Source organism: Oncorhynchus tshawytscha, linkage group LG22, assembly GCF_018296145.1.
Source record: "Oncorhynchus tshawytscha isolate Ot180627B linkage group LG22, Otsh_v2.0, whole genome shotgun sequence".
NCBI classification, from domain to species: Eukaryota; Metazoa; Chordata; class Actinopteri; order Salmoniformes; family Salmonidae; genus Oncorhynchus; species Oncorhynchus tshawytscha.
In genome coordinates this window covers 20,462,263-20,476,992 of record NC_056450.1, presented here as the reverse complement: position 1 = coordinate 20,476,992, position 14,730 = coordinate 20,462,263, and the positions used below count along the sequence as shown (strand labels likewise).

At 40.2% G+C, this 14,730-nt stretch overlaps 1 protein-coding gene across 1 annotated transcript in view; it reads left to right on the top strand.

Annotated features, from left to right (window-relative positions):
- Nucleotides 1–7,331: 7,331 nt before the first annotated feature.
- arhgef19 (Rho guanine nucleotide exchange factor (GEF) 19) overlaps nucleotides 7,332–14,730 on the top strand; it is a 35,862-nt gene continuing 28,463 nt past the window's right edge. Inside the window, exon 1 of the mRNA XM_024384536.2 lies at nucleotides 7,332–8,820. The gene's annotated coding sequence lies outside the window, so the exon portion shown is untranslated. The remainder of the gene's footprint in view (nucleotides 8,821–14,730) is intronic.

Here is a 14,730-nt window from a genome sequence, read left to right as displayed (position 1 = left end):
TTGGAAAAGAGATGTTATCTCAGTGAGAGAAACCTGTATAAATAAAGGTAAAATTAAAAAATCAATGTGAGTCGTGTAGTGATGACCTCATCACCAGTGTGCTGTATTTTTTTAAATTCCAAAATTGGTCTGGAAATATTTTGTCTGAAAACATCTGATAAACGTACATTTTGTAATGTCCTTTTAAGCAGTATATTGAAAGGATTATAATATTATTATTTAGTGTTTTTATCATTTCTGTTCATTTTAATTTACTGTACCATCTAAAATGCTTTTGTATGTCAATCTACCCCTTTCAGGCTTTCTTGATTGCCTTCACATCAGGTTTCTGCTTTACCAGTAAAAGTTTGACAACAATCTGAACGGATATGTTAATTTCACTCTGGCCTATGCTCCACACAGCTACACGAGCCAACCCATGTGCAGGTAATAGTGATCATAAATACACACTGGAACACACTATAGTAGATATAGTATAGCTGTTGTATATACTTTAAGGCATAGTTCATTGAAATGTTTAGATATGTGATTCCGTAGCTTGACAGCGGTCTATGGAAAAGGAGTAACTGCAATCCACACTTTAGTTTTGTTAGACTAGCCACTGCCAACAAATGCTAATATTAGGATATTTATACCAAACTCCCTTGTTTAGCATGTTTCACATTTCATCTCAAGTCTTTCCAGTAGAGGGCAGAATTGGTGATGTTGACAATCCTGACCTGTTGTTTACAACCATGAATGTGTTGCCTGTAGATATAAAGCCTTTAGGGACAACAATGGAAATTACACTCTGGTTTACTGGGAACTCCTGGCTGTAAGGTTAGGCTTCATCATCGCTTTCGAGGTATGCAAGGAACTGACTGTCTGTCTCTGTCATTGTTTGCTTTCTACTTGCTCCTCTATTTAACCTGTGCCTTTTGCATTCTCTCCTTATACTGTGCCCTATCCGTCTTTCTATTCCTTACTTGTTCTGTCCTACCCCCTTATCTACTACACGTGTATGTTATTTTGTACCTGTGATCATTTGAAGCTTGCTAATCTTTGCCTCCCAGGCTTTCCAATGGTATTTTACTATTTTATATTTTATCACCTTTACTCTATTGATACTACTCTCCTCAGAATCCCTCTTCTTCCACTGAGGTTTCTGTCTAATTTCACCCTGTCTTCTTTTCCATCCCTCTGTCTCACTATCTATTTATCCTTCTTTACCTTCCTGTCACCCCCAATGTATGCTCTTTTCCCTCCATCCCTCTCTGCAGCTTGTAGTGTTTTTCTTCCTGTAAGCGATAGACTGGATGGTGCCAGATGTCTCTGAGTCTCTGGAGCTGAAGATGAAGAGAGAGCGCTACTTGGCTAAGCAGGCCCTGGCTGACAATCAGGATGCCCTGTTGGTGAGTCAGCGTGCCCCGGCCTCCAGCCCAGGTCAGTGGAACATGGCGATGCTCACACACCCTCACCACACACCCACTGCTTTCCTGCAAAGAATCATTGTGGTGTTCAGGTTGTTATTGCAAAACAAAATGTGTTGTCATTTGTCATGACTAACCCTGTTTAAAAAACATTGTGCCTAAGAACAGCCCTAGCCATGTTATATTGGCCATATACCACACCATATACCACACCCCATCGTGACTTATTGCGTATGTATAACACCCTTTTCCTCCTTCGGTTCAGTTGTATCCCTGTTATATTAGTGGTTACTTATTAGCTAGGGCTCCTGTTCATTTGAAACTACACACACATAAAGTGAGTCATTAAGGATTTAAATTGGCACCCTATTCCCTATTTAGTGCACTACCTTTGGAAAGGGTGCCCATAGGGATCTGGTCAAAGTAGTGCACTATATATGGAATAGGGTGCCATTTGGGTTACAGTCAGTATCCCATTGGATCCAGTGTACATTTCCTGGAGTATTAAGGGCGGTGAAACCAGAGAGAGACATGAATTGATTGATTCTAAAGCTGCTGTATAAGTAGTGCAAGCAGTGGTGTTAATAAGTTACGTATTACATTATTACAGAAACCGATTTGATCTTCATAAATTAATTCCAGACTTTATATCCTATTATAGACTTTATAGCCCCCTCACACACACACACACACAAAAACCCCTGAGCCTTAACTCTAACATTGCACTGCTCAAGTCAGCAGCAGCTAGCCTGTTTGCTCTGTGATTCAGACTCAATAAAAACATATGCACAATGTTTAAAGACTGGGCTCACTACAACGGTCATAATATGGCGATAGAAATGCTAAAGTGTTCAAAGCCAGACCCATATAACCTTAACCTAAGTTATTGCATCCATAAGTCTTTTCCCATGGCATGTGTAGCCTCTTTCTCTCACTTCGCATCCCATCAGCACAAGACTGGTGCTTGCTGGCCCATTGTTTCTCGTTGTGGTCCTTTAAATGGTGTGGTGGTGGGTGTGCGTCCCCGTGTTCTGACCATGCCATTGTGGGAGTTCTGTTTCTTGTCGTGAATGTCCTGGATGGGGTGAGTAGAAATTCTCACTAATGCAGTCTGTTAAGCTTCTAAGTAATATATATACAGTACCAGTCAAAAGTTTGGACACACCGACTCATTCCAGGGTTTTTCTTTATTTTGATTATTTTCTACATTGTAGAATAATAGTGAAAACATCAAAACTATGAAATAGCATATATGGAATCATGTAGTAACCAAAAAAGTGTTAAACAAATTAAAATATATTTTATATTGTCGATTCTTCAAAGTAGCCACCCTTTGCCTTGATGACAGCTTTCCACACTCTTGGCATTCTCTCAACTAGCTTCATGAGGTAGTCACCTGGAATGCATTTCAATTAACAGGTGTGCCTTATTGAAAGTTAATTTGTGGAATTTCTTTCCTCCTTAATGGCTTTGAGCCAATCAGTTGTGTTGTGACAAGGTAGGGGGGGTATACAGAAGACAGCCCTATTTAGTAAAATACCAAGTTCATATTATGGAAAGAACAGCTCAAATAAGCAAAGAGAAACGACAGTCCATCATTACTTTAAGACATGAAGGTTAGTCAATTTGGAAAGTGCAGTCTCAAAAACTCTAAATAAATTGAATTCTAAATAAATCACAGATGGTGTCACTAGCAAAGCACCACCATACCATCACACCTCTATGCTTCACAGTGGGAACCATACATGCGGAGATCATCCGTTCACCTACTCTGCATCTCAAATTTGGACTCATCAGACCAAAGGACAGATTTCCTCCAGGCTAATGTCCATTGCTCGTGTTTCTTGGGCCAAGCAAATCTCTTCTTCTTATTGGTGTCCTTTAGTAGTGTTTTCTTTGCAGCAATTCGACCATGAAGGCCTGATTCACACAGTCTCCTCTGAACAGTTGATGTTGAGATGTGTCTGTTACTTGAACTCTGTGAAGCATTTATTTGGTCTGCAGTTTCTGAGGCTGCTCTTATGAACATATCCTCTGCAGCAGAGGTAACTCTGGGTCTTCCTTTCCTGTGGTGGTCCTCATTGAGAGCCAGTTTCATAATAGCACTTGATGGTTTTTGCAACTGCACTTGAAGAAAGTTCAAAGTTCTTGAAATATATCAGCGTCTTAAAGTAATGATGGACTGTCATTTCTCTTTGCTTATTTGTGCTGTTCTTGCCATAACATGGACTTGGTCTTTTACAAAATAGAGCTATCTTCTGTGTACCAGCCCTACCTTGTCACAACACAACTGTTTGGTTCAAACGCATTAAGAAGGAAAGAAATTCCACAAATTAACTTTTATCAAGACACACCTGTTAATTGAAATGCATTCCAGGTGACTACCTCATGAAGCTGGTTGAGAGAATGCCAAGAGTATGCAAAGAATCTCTTTGTTGAACAAGAATCTCTTTAAAAATAATCTCTTTGTTTAACACTTTTTTGGTTACTACATGATTCCATATGTGTTATTTCATAGTTTTGATGTCTTCACTATTATTCTACAATGTAGAAAATAGTAAAAATAAAGAAAAACCCTTGAATGAGTAGGTGTGCCCAAACCTTTGACTGGCACTGTATATATAATATTTTAAAGTAAAGTTAATCAATCCATTAAAGACGTCTCATATAACGAGTTTAATGCTGTAACTCAGTAACATAACATGATAGAGCAAGCACCTAAGTGTCTACCGTCTGTCTGTTTGGGTCTACCGTCTGTCTGCTTTTGTGTGCTACGATTTTTCTAACCAAAGCTGTACCCATGTTTTCTCTCCCCGTCCAAACTGTACTGTATGTCTCAAAGCAAGCGACGCGTCCTTTGGCAACATGAGTTAGGACTGCAGTGCATAACTTCTTTTCCAGGAGAAGCGGAATGGATGGGGAGGTGAAGGGAGGAGAGGTAGAGTGAGATAAAAGAGACTCTTTTGCATTTCAGGTCCCATCAATTAATTTGTTTCCCTGATGGCTCTCTGTCTATCCACTATGGTCAGTTTTTAGGTTTGTTTACAGCAGGGGTGGCCAAACGTATCTGCAAAGGACCGGTGTGGTTGCAGGTGTTTGTTCCAGCCAAGTGGTAACACACCTGATTCAAATGATCAATTTGTCATAGTCTTTCATTAAGACTTTGATTAGTTGAATTAGATGTGTTACTACACAGACCTTTTGCAGGTAATATTGTGGTTTGCACCTGGTTTACAATATGTGAGAGTTGGTTTGTATTGTTACATTTTTGTTGCTTTTCTATGAGCTAATGACTTGATTTCTGTCCTTCAACTATGATGATTTGTGATGTTCTCACTTTGTTAAATGGATGAGCTTGTAATGTATATACACATAGGTATATTTACATATGTGAAACTGGTCCCGCTTTTCTACACTATCACTCTATATTTGTAATGAGATAGACCTGAAACATATTGGGAATCTTGTTGCTTATCTTGTTGGTACTGTACTATACGATTGAAGTCTTTCTACAAGTGTAACACGTTTTGCGCAAGCTGTTTTGCATTTCAAATTTTGGAAAATAACTCTGGTTGGATGAATGAGATACAGAACCAATAAGGTGTCAATCTGAAATAAATTCAAGTTCAAGATGCCAGAGAACTTTGCTGTTATCTTACCAAAAAATCTGCTCCCCTTTCCTCCCCACGCCCTCAGAAACGTAAACTCCCCTCAGAAAAGAAGAACTCCAGACAGATGAAATCCCTCTGATTTATTAGGAGTCAGAGAGAGACAGGTGTTCTGTTAATTAATTCTCTCCCCTCTGCTCCTACCCACCCTTCTGAAATATTCCTGTGGCCTTCGGCGACTTCTCTTTCCTCCTTTCTCTCGCTCTCTCACCCCTCATTCTCTCTTTCTCTCTCCCTTTCTCTACCGCTGGAGCGTTCATCTTTTGCTTGCTATGCTTGCTGTGAGTGTGTTCCTCTGCCATTCAGCCTGCAGGAAGTGTGCGTTAGTACATGTCAGTTAGTGGAGTAAGGTATGCAACGTGGTCACAGTCTTCCACAGAGACTGTGCATTCCAGATGGCACCCTATTCCCTATAATGTGCTCTCCTTTTTTAGAGTTCTGTAGGCAAAAATGTGCTATTTGGGACATGGACATTGTACTAATGATTCTCCCATTATACCTCAACATCACACTTAAAGTAACTGTCATTTGAAAATCTCACTTTGGAAAGTACATATTCTGTTAACTCATACCCACATAATGTTGTTGACTCATTCTATACTCATATTTGTGAGTTACATTCAGTTACTTTTAGATTACTTTCCCCTTAAGAGGCATTAAAAGAAGACAAACATGTATGTTACCAATTGAACCACATCTATTGCAGGATACATCAATGTCAACGTTTACATAGCTGGCCATATATGGATGTTACATTTTACTTTATGGGTTGATTATGTAGGCTTCTTCTAACCCATCACTTTCTACTACATATAATAATATGATTAAATAGTATCTTTACATTAAAAACTAAAGTCTGTCAGAATTCCGGTCACGGGCCTCCCGAGTGGCGCAGTGGTCTAAGGCACTGCATTGCAGTGCTAGCTGTGCCACTAGTGATCCTGGGCCGCGACCGGGACACCCATGGGGCGGCGCACAATTGGCCCAGCGTCATCCAGATTAGGGGAGGGTTTGGCCGCTCTAGCGACTCCTGTGGTGGGCCGGACGCATGCACGCTGGCACGGTCGCCAGGTGTACCTTTTTTCCTCCGGCACTTTGGCGTGGCTGGCTTCCGGGTTAAGTGGGCATTGTGTCAAGAAGCAGTGCGGCTTGGTTGGGTTGTGTTTCGGAGGACGCACGGCTCTCGACCTTTGCCTCTCCCGAGTCCGTTCAGGAGTTGCAGCGATGGGACAAGACTGTAACTACCAATTGGATACCACGAAATTGTTGATAAATACCAACAACAAAACAAAAACAAAAAATAGAATTCCAGTCATTCCAATAAATGTTATACCCCTTGGTCTTCAAGAACAGGACTTGGAAATATGGAAGTATAGATTAGCCAAATTGTTTTACCTGAGCATCACCCCAAAACTAAGGACTTATTAGCCAGCCCTACTCTGTTGTTTATGATTTTGTTGTCATGTAGGACTGATTGGGCTCATTAATTTGAGTTGAAAAATAAGTGCTGCGTTCATGGAATGACATTCTTTGAGCACTACTGAAAAGTGCTATTTACATGTGAAAAATGAATGCCATATGCTGCATTTGCAATAACGTTTTGTTGGTGACACTTTGATATCTAGATAATATGCAGCTGTTTAAAGGGCAAATCCACAGATGAAACAATAACAAAATGGTTGCCCGCCTCTGTTTTGGTAAAAAGCTGAAGGCTGGGCCTGGAGAAATGTAACCACTCTCAGATTAATAGACAGAGCTATGGATGCAAGGTCTGACCATCCATGATATCAACATTATTGTTTTAACCATGTTATGAGGCTATACAGTGTTTGTTTATATTTACAAAGTTTATAAACATTGGAGTAAAACAAGCTTATATTTTGGGTTCTCATGTAGTGTGACAGTTAAACTAAGCTCATGAGGCATTTATAAGTTATATTCTTGAAAAATCTCAAATATGAAATATATTTTTATTTGTTTAACACTTTTTGGTTACTACATGATTCAATATGTGTTATTTCATAGTTTGATATTTTCCCTATTCTAAAATGTAGAAAATAGTAAAAATGAAGAAAAACCCTGGAATGAGTAGGTATGTCAACTTTTGACTGGTACTGTGTGTACTGTGTGTGTGTGTGTGTGTGTGTGTGTGTGTGTGTGTGTGTGTGTGTGTGTGTATGTATGTGTGTGTGTGTATATATATATATATATATTTCTATATATAAAATTGTTTTAGCAACTACAGATTGCCCCTTTAAGTCTATCAAAAGTGTACGAGTTTGAACATGTGTCCATTAGGGCTATGGATAAAAAGTGTTATCTGCATGAATTAGATTGAGCAATGAAAGCCCCACTTGTATTCCATAGGCTGGGATCTGCACTGTGCAGCTGTGCAAGAGCCATGTTTCACTGGTTTCAAAAAGCCTTTTTTCAATGCTGATTTGAATGTCATTGGGAAAACAACAAGACGTTTCAAAGATTTGTTTTGCAAACCTCCTTTCTGAATTTAAAAGTAATCCTCAAAGTAATCATCTAGTTTTTCAAAAGTATCTGTAATCTGATTACAATATTTTTGCTGGTATCATAACGGATTACAGTTACCGTTTTTTTTGTAACCCCTTACACGTAACATATTACATGTAATCCAATACTCCCCAAACCTGCTTGTCATGTAACTACAAACAAGTTGCCATTGTAAGATGGAATGCACAATATTGTGTAGAGTTTTAATCATAGCAGATTAACTGGCAACTGAGTTTTTTTTATAGATTTCTGGTTTGTTGATAGTGACATGATGAAAGAACAACTTTTGAATTTTTTACTGTTCAAAACTGTTCAAATGAGGACAATTAGACTTTCTCTCACCACTGCTTAGTAGAGGGTTGACCGAGGTAACAATTTTTTATGTTTAATTAGGGCGTTATAATGCTTGGGAGAGGGAGAAGCCAAGTAATTCAAGCATGCGTTTGCAAATACTTTCTTTCTCCAAACTGATACTTAGCTACTTACTTAATTGCATGGGCGCACACACATACACACACACAGACACGGCCTGAGTACACACACAGACAGACACACGCCTGAGCGCACACACTGTCTGCTTCCCACCCCTTTTCCCTCCTACTTGCCTTCTATCCACTTTCAGTGCATTTCTGTTGACACACAAGGATCCGACCCATGCGTACACACACACACACACACAGAGAAACTATCACACATATTCACAGAAAGGAAAACATTTTCTCTCACACAGATGGCTGCTAGCACACTCCTCTCTCGATCTCTTTCTATAAGCAGGTGTTGAAATGCAACACTAACTATTAGAGGCCGAGAGAAAAAGAGGGGGAGAGGGAGGAGAGAGAACGGGAGAGAGTGCACTTCCCCAACTGTAGCAGAGAGAGAGGGGACGAGAGGGATTGTCCATGAGGAGAGGGAGTGCAGAAGCCTAAAGAGGGATCTGCATGGTAAGTAACCAGACCAGCGAGCACTTTTTTTCGTTTAAAGTTCTTGTTTTTTGTTGGAGGGAGAAGAAAATAAAGACACAACGGAGGAGTCAGGACCCTGTCCCCTACTTTCTGGACGAGTGGAGTAAAAATCTGAGGAAGACCCGAAGGGAATGAAGCTGGGAGGGACACAAGGCAGTCATGGATAGCACATAGAGCCTCAGCCAGACGCTAGGATGGCCTGGATTCACACACTGTCGCTGGCAACCATCCAGCTCAGAAGCTACTGATACCCATGAGGTAGTACAGCCCATCTATCCATACATATTTGTATATATTGCTCTGTGTGCAATGCAATGTTGAAGTGTACACTAACCAAGTGTGTACCGTTGTTAGTTATTGTGACCTTCGGGTGGGGTGGTGGATTTTGATGTTGCATTTGAAAGTTAAGCTGTCCTGTTTTTTGGGGGGTGAGTCAAAACAGTGCCATGGTGCTGCTTTCAGACTGCATTGCTGCATGTCAGATGCACAGATTTAGAGGTAGATGAAAACAAAGATAAACAAAAACACCCTCAAGTTGACAACTTGAGGGTGTTTTTGTTTTATTGTTATTTTCATGGCAATTGTACTGGGAGAGTGTGTTCCTCCAATGTGCAGTCTGTTTCAATTACACATGGTGTGCTGTTAGAGTGAGACAGTTTGAGAGTTCAAGGGTACATGTTCAGTATCATAGGGGGTGCATTCTATACTATTTCACTGTTATGGAAATTAAACTTTATTTTAAAGTACATTTAACATCTCTACACATAATACAGTAAACTAGGCTCAATAAATAATAATAACCATCCCTGACGTGCACTGTAATCCAGAGAGAATGACTTTACAGTCGATGAGTCATTATAGTGTAGGTCTGCAGTATACGTTTACATAATACATGTAAAATACACATGCATCTGTCAATACATGGAGATACTTTAGAAACACCACACGTACAGACTCAACCTTTCACATCAATTATACAATGGAATGGCAAAATATTCCATTAGAAGCATTGTTTGCATCAGTAATAGTTCCCTATCCTTGGGCATAGCATGGGAAATGAGGCTTTGCAAGGCTTTGAGGCTGGAGTGTAATGGTTACAGTAGGAGCTGTGATTAGTTGCAGGGCAGGTAAGTGCATGTTTGGAATATGTCGGGGGGAGGATTGTTAAAAAAAAAACTGCACGGCGCCGTAGTGCGCACACACTCCTTTCAAGTCTTAGTCTACACCAGATCACTTGGAGGCCCTCTCCATAAACCTTCAGGATCTTTCAAGTGACTGCACTGTAAACTGAGGAGCAACCATGTGTGTCTGTGTGCGTGTTTGTGTTTGTGTGTTTTTCACAGCAGTGTTTCTGCAGGGAGAGTGTTTTTCTCTCCCACGCTCTGCCTCCAGGTATGTTTGTTTGCCCATTTAACTCAGTGTCTCATAGGAACTGCAATCTAGCTAAGCTGTTTACACACCATCACGAGGAACAAACAAATGACTCAATACTGACATTCAACAGTTCAGCAATATAACTGTTTAGTGCCTGCCAGATTATGGTGTGCCTCCCAAATGGCACCCTATTCCCTATGTAGTGCACTACTTTTGACCAGAGCCTCTGATCAAAACAAGTGTGCTACATAGTGAATAGGGTGCCATTTGGGATGCAAGCATGCTCTTATCTGCTCTGGTTCCCGAACTAAATTTGATTTAGGCCATGTCCTCAAAGACTTCTAGTTTAGATACAGATTGATGTAGCACTAACTTATTATATTATTAATGGCTGTAGCAAGAGAGGGTGAACCAAGGTGGTACGGGTAGAGAATACCCACAAGTAATTTAGTCTGTCTCGCTTATGACTAAGCCTTTTCTGTTTGTGTGTGCGTGTGTGTGTGTGCTTATGTCTGAGTGGATGTGTGAGGGTATATGTCTGAATCTGTGCTACTGCTTTGCCTACAGACCAATAGTTATATCTCTGCTTGTGGAGACTGATGCCTGTACAACAGCTGCTACACTCCAGGCCTATACGATGATCTGTACAGAAAAATTAAGAGCCAAAGAACCACATTACATAAAAAAGTTCAACAGGTACTGAGTATACCAAACACTAGGAACATCTTCCTAATATTGAGTTGCAACCCCCCCCGCCCCCAAACAGCCACAATTTGTGGAGACATGGACTCTACAAGGTGTCGAAAGCGTTCCACAGGGATGGCGGCACACGTTGACTCCAATGCTTCCCACAGTTGTGTCAAGTTGGCTGGATGTCCTTTGGGTGGTGGTCCACTCTTGATACACACAGGACACTGTTTAGTGTGAAAAACCCAGCAGCGTTGGAGTTCTTAACACAAACCGGTGCACCTGGCACCTAGTACCATACCCTGTTCAAAGGCACTTAAATCTTTTGTCTAGCCCATTCACCCTCTGAATGGCACACATACACAATCCATGTCTCAGTTGTCTGAAGGCTTAAAAATCCTTTAACATGTCTCCTCCCCTTCACCTACACTGATTTGAAGTGAATTTAACAAGTGAAATCAATAAGGGATCATTGCTTTCACCTGGATTCTCCTAGTCAATCCATGCCATGAAAAGAGCAGGTGTTCTTAATGTTTTGTATACTCAGTGTAGATCACAATATTGGGTTTGTTGAATGTAACTTTCTTCAGGAAATGAAACAAATCTCTTGATAACATAGAGCCGATTCGGACATAGGAAATTACGCCTTTCTTACACACACCTTTCTTATGCACTTCTCAGTAGTTGGTATTAAGACTTTCCTTGTGCAGGTGAGCAACGGGCTTTGTAGGCGTGGTTTCCTTGTGAATGTAATTCAACCGCTGAAAACTCTCCCACTTACTGGCCAACAGATCTTCTTGTGGACTTTTCACTCAATGGGGTTTTCAGTACATTTATCTTCAGCCATCTCTTTCAAAACGCTGGTAACTTTCAGTTTGAATTTTGTCCAGACTCACTAGAATACATCTAGAGAACGGGTTCAGAATAAAGGAAAGGGAAAGGGGGATAGTGAGTTGTACAACTGAAATGTAGAATATTATGGATCAACGAAAGAAAGTCATCTAAATATATGCATAATCAAGCCATCTAAATATTTGCATAATCGTCTCAGTTTCAGCACCAATTGGTAGATTTAAAAATACTCTGATCTTGTAGATTATTTAGGGTTAGGGAAGTATTTATGAATCATAAACTGGTGAGCAGAGCCTCACCAGTACGCACAAAATAAAGAAAATGGTGGTTTGATTAATTCTGAAAATTGCCACACTCAGTTCTTCAACCAATGGTAATGTAGAAAGAATAGTGTACAATAGTAGGTTATACCGTCATCTATTATCTGCACTAACCATGGAACTGTGATGACACAGCCAAGTATTCCACCAGGCGTAGGGTTCAAACTGTTACGGCTTGGTCTGTGCTCCACTCCATAACGTTTTAATTAGCCTTTTTGGTATATTATCGACTGTTACTAATGATCCTCAGCAACAACCATATGGCCTTGACATAATTTACAGAGGAACCAAAGGTAAACAAAATAGTGTAATTAAATTGAATGATAATGTAGGCTATGCCAACTGAAGGGAACTAACAGTAAATTGACAGTTGAATGTGTGGTTATTAGGTCTACTGACAGTCGATACTGATAGTGGCTAATATTTAACATGATAGATCTAGGAGAAAGTTGGGGTAGCCTATAGTTAAGACATTCGAGACTGCCCATCCCTGCAAGTTAAAGGCTGTACAATTTAAATTATGTATAATGGCACAGCATTTCATACACTTTTGTGTGGGAAAGTTTATCAAATCAAATGTATTTATATAGCCCTTCTTACATCAGCTGATATCTCAAAGTGCTGTACAGAAACCCAGCGTAAAACCCCAAACAGAAAGCAATGCAGGTGTAGAAGCACATTAAAAGGTCATTTACCACCTACACAAGTGCAGTCTCAGTGCTATGATGGGGTCTAAAACCAGACTGAAGCATTTCGTATACATTGTTTGTCTTCAGGAAGGCAGTGAGTTGCTGCGCAACAGATTTGTCTAAAAGTTTAGAGAGGAATGGAAGATTCGATATAGGCCGATATAGGCTTTATTACTAAGTTTGGTACACATCCGGTGGATAGAGAGCCGTCTATTATGTTCAACATAGGAGGGCCAAGCACAGGAAGCAGCTGTTTCAGTAGTTTAGTTGGAATAGGGTCCAGTATGCAACTTGAAGGTTTAGAGGCCATGATTATTTTCATCATTGTGCCAAGATGTATAGTACTAAAACACTTGAGTGTCTCCCTTGATCCTAGATCCTGGCAGATTTGTGCAGACTCAGGACAACTGATCTTTGGAGGAATACGCAGATTTAAAGGGGAGTCTGTCATTTGCTTTCTAATGATCATGATCTTTTCCTCAAAGAAGTTAATTAATTTATTACTGCTGAAGTGAAAGCCATCCTCTCTTGGGGAATGCTGCTTTTTAGTTAGCTTTGCGACAGTATCAAAAATACATTTTGGATTGTTCTTATTTTCCTCAATTAAGTTAGAAAAATAGGGTGAGCAGTGAGCAGCAGTGAGGGCTCTTCGATACTGCACGGTACTGTCTTTCTAAGCTAGTCGGAAGACTTCCAGTTTGGTGTGGCACCATTTTCGTTCCAATTTTCTGGAAGCTTGCTTCAGAGCTCGGGTATTTTCTGTATACCAGGGAGCTAGTTTCTTGTGACAAATGTTTTTCGTTTTTAGGGGTGCAACTGCATCTAGGGTATTGCACAAGGTTAAATTGAGTTCCTCAGTTAGGTGGTTAACTGATTTTTGTTCTCTGACGTCCTTGGGTAGGCAGAGGGAGTCTGGAAGGGCATCAAGGAATCTTTTGGTTGCCTGAGAATTTATAACACAATTTTTGATGCTCCTTGGTTGGGGTCTGAGCAGATTATTTGTTGCGATTGCAAACTTAATAAAATGGTGGTCCGATAGTCCAGGGTTATGAGGAAAAACATTAAGATCCACAACATTTCTTCCATGGGACAAAACTAGGTCCAGAGTATGACTGTGGCAGTGAGTAGGTCCAGAGACATGTTGGACAAAACCAACATGATATGACCAACATGAGTTGATATGTTGATATGCTTCAGTTTCTGCCCTATGACTGGTTTCACATTTGTCACCAGCGATTTATAAGGTAAAATATATCTAAAACAAGTGTCATTTATATTTACAATTCCCTTATCCAAACGGATTACTCATTTACCTAGCTCTTATCAATAGCTCTTATCAAGATGTAAATTATAGTGCATGGAGAATTGTTAATTATATTGAGAGAAAAAAATAGAGCAGAGGCTTTTCCCACTTGGAGCCGGTAGGTTCGCTAGACCTTATTCATGGTTTCCTCGCGCATAAAGGTGGTGGAATTATGAGAGAATTAAGTCAAGGTCAGAATACAGTGTATCTCTAAACACACCTCCGTCACACCTTCATTTATTAGATCTCTACCCCAAATGAATAGCAGCTGAATAGCATGCTATTCCCATGCTTAAGTTCAAGGTTAGAATTCTCATAGAGAGAAAAGGGGATAAAAAGGGAAATCCGTTCCCTTTACGTGCTTAACTCGGGTCGGAATCGGCCCCTCAGTGTTTTGCTCCTAAGCATGCAATTTTAGCACTACAATTTATCGTTGTGGGAAGGAAAGTATTGACATGGTAATTTCACCATATAGGCAAATATGCTAAAATATACCAGAACAAATCATCTGTAAAGTTGAGTGACTAAAGTGCTCTTTGAATCAGACCATAAATGTCTGCCCACAGGCTGCCCACAGTCTGGATAGTCACAGCCATATCGTAATGTTTGTTGTCTGGGAGAGGTGAAGGAGACAGCCATAACTTGACTGACTCAGACTCCACAGACAACACAGCTGTAGTGGAAACCTTTCACAGTATCACAGAGTGTCTATTTATGTGAATGCAATAGCAGAAGTACAGTAGCACATGATCCTTGACCTTGCGTTTCCAACCAAATATTCCATTGATGTTCGTAGGTATGTTGACTGATAGAATGTTGGTTCAACATATTTTTGCCTTTATCACTGCGTCGGTGACCACAATTGACCACTGACTCAGTGATAAAGGCAAAAATATGTTGAACCAACATTCTCAGTCCTGCAAAATTACCTGTGTCTTACTAT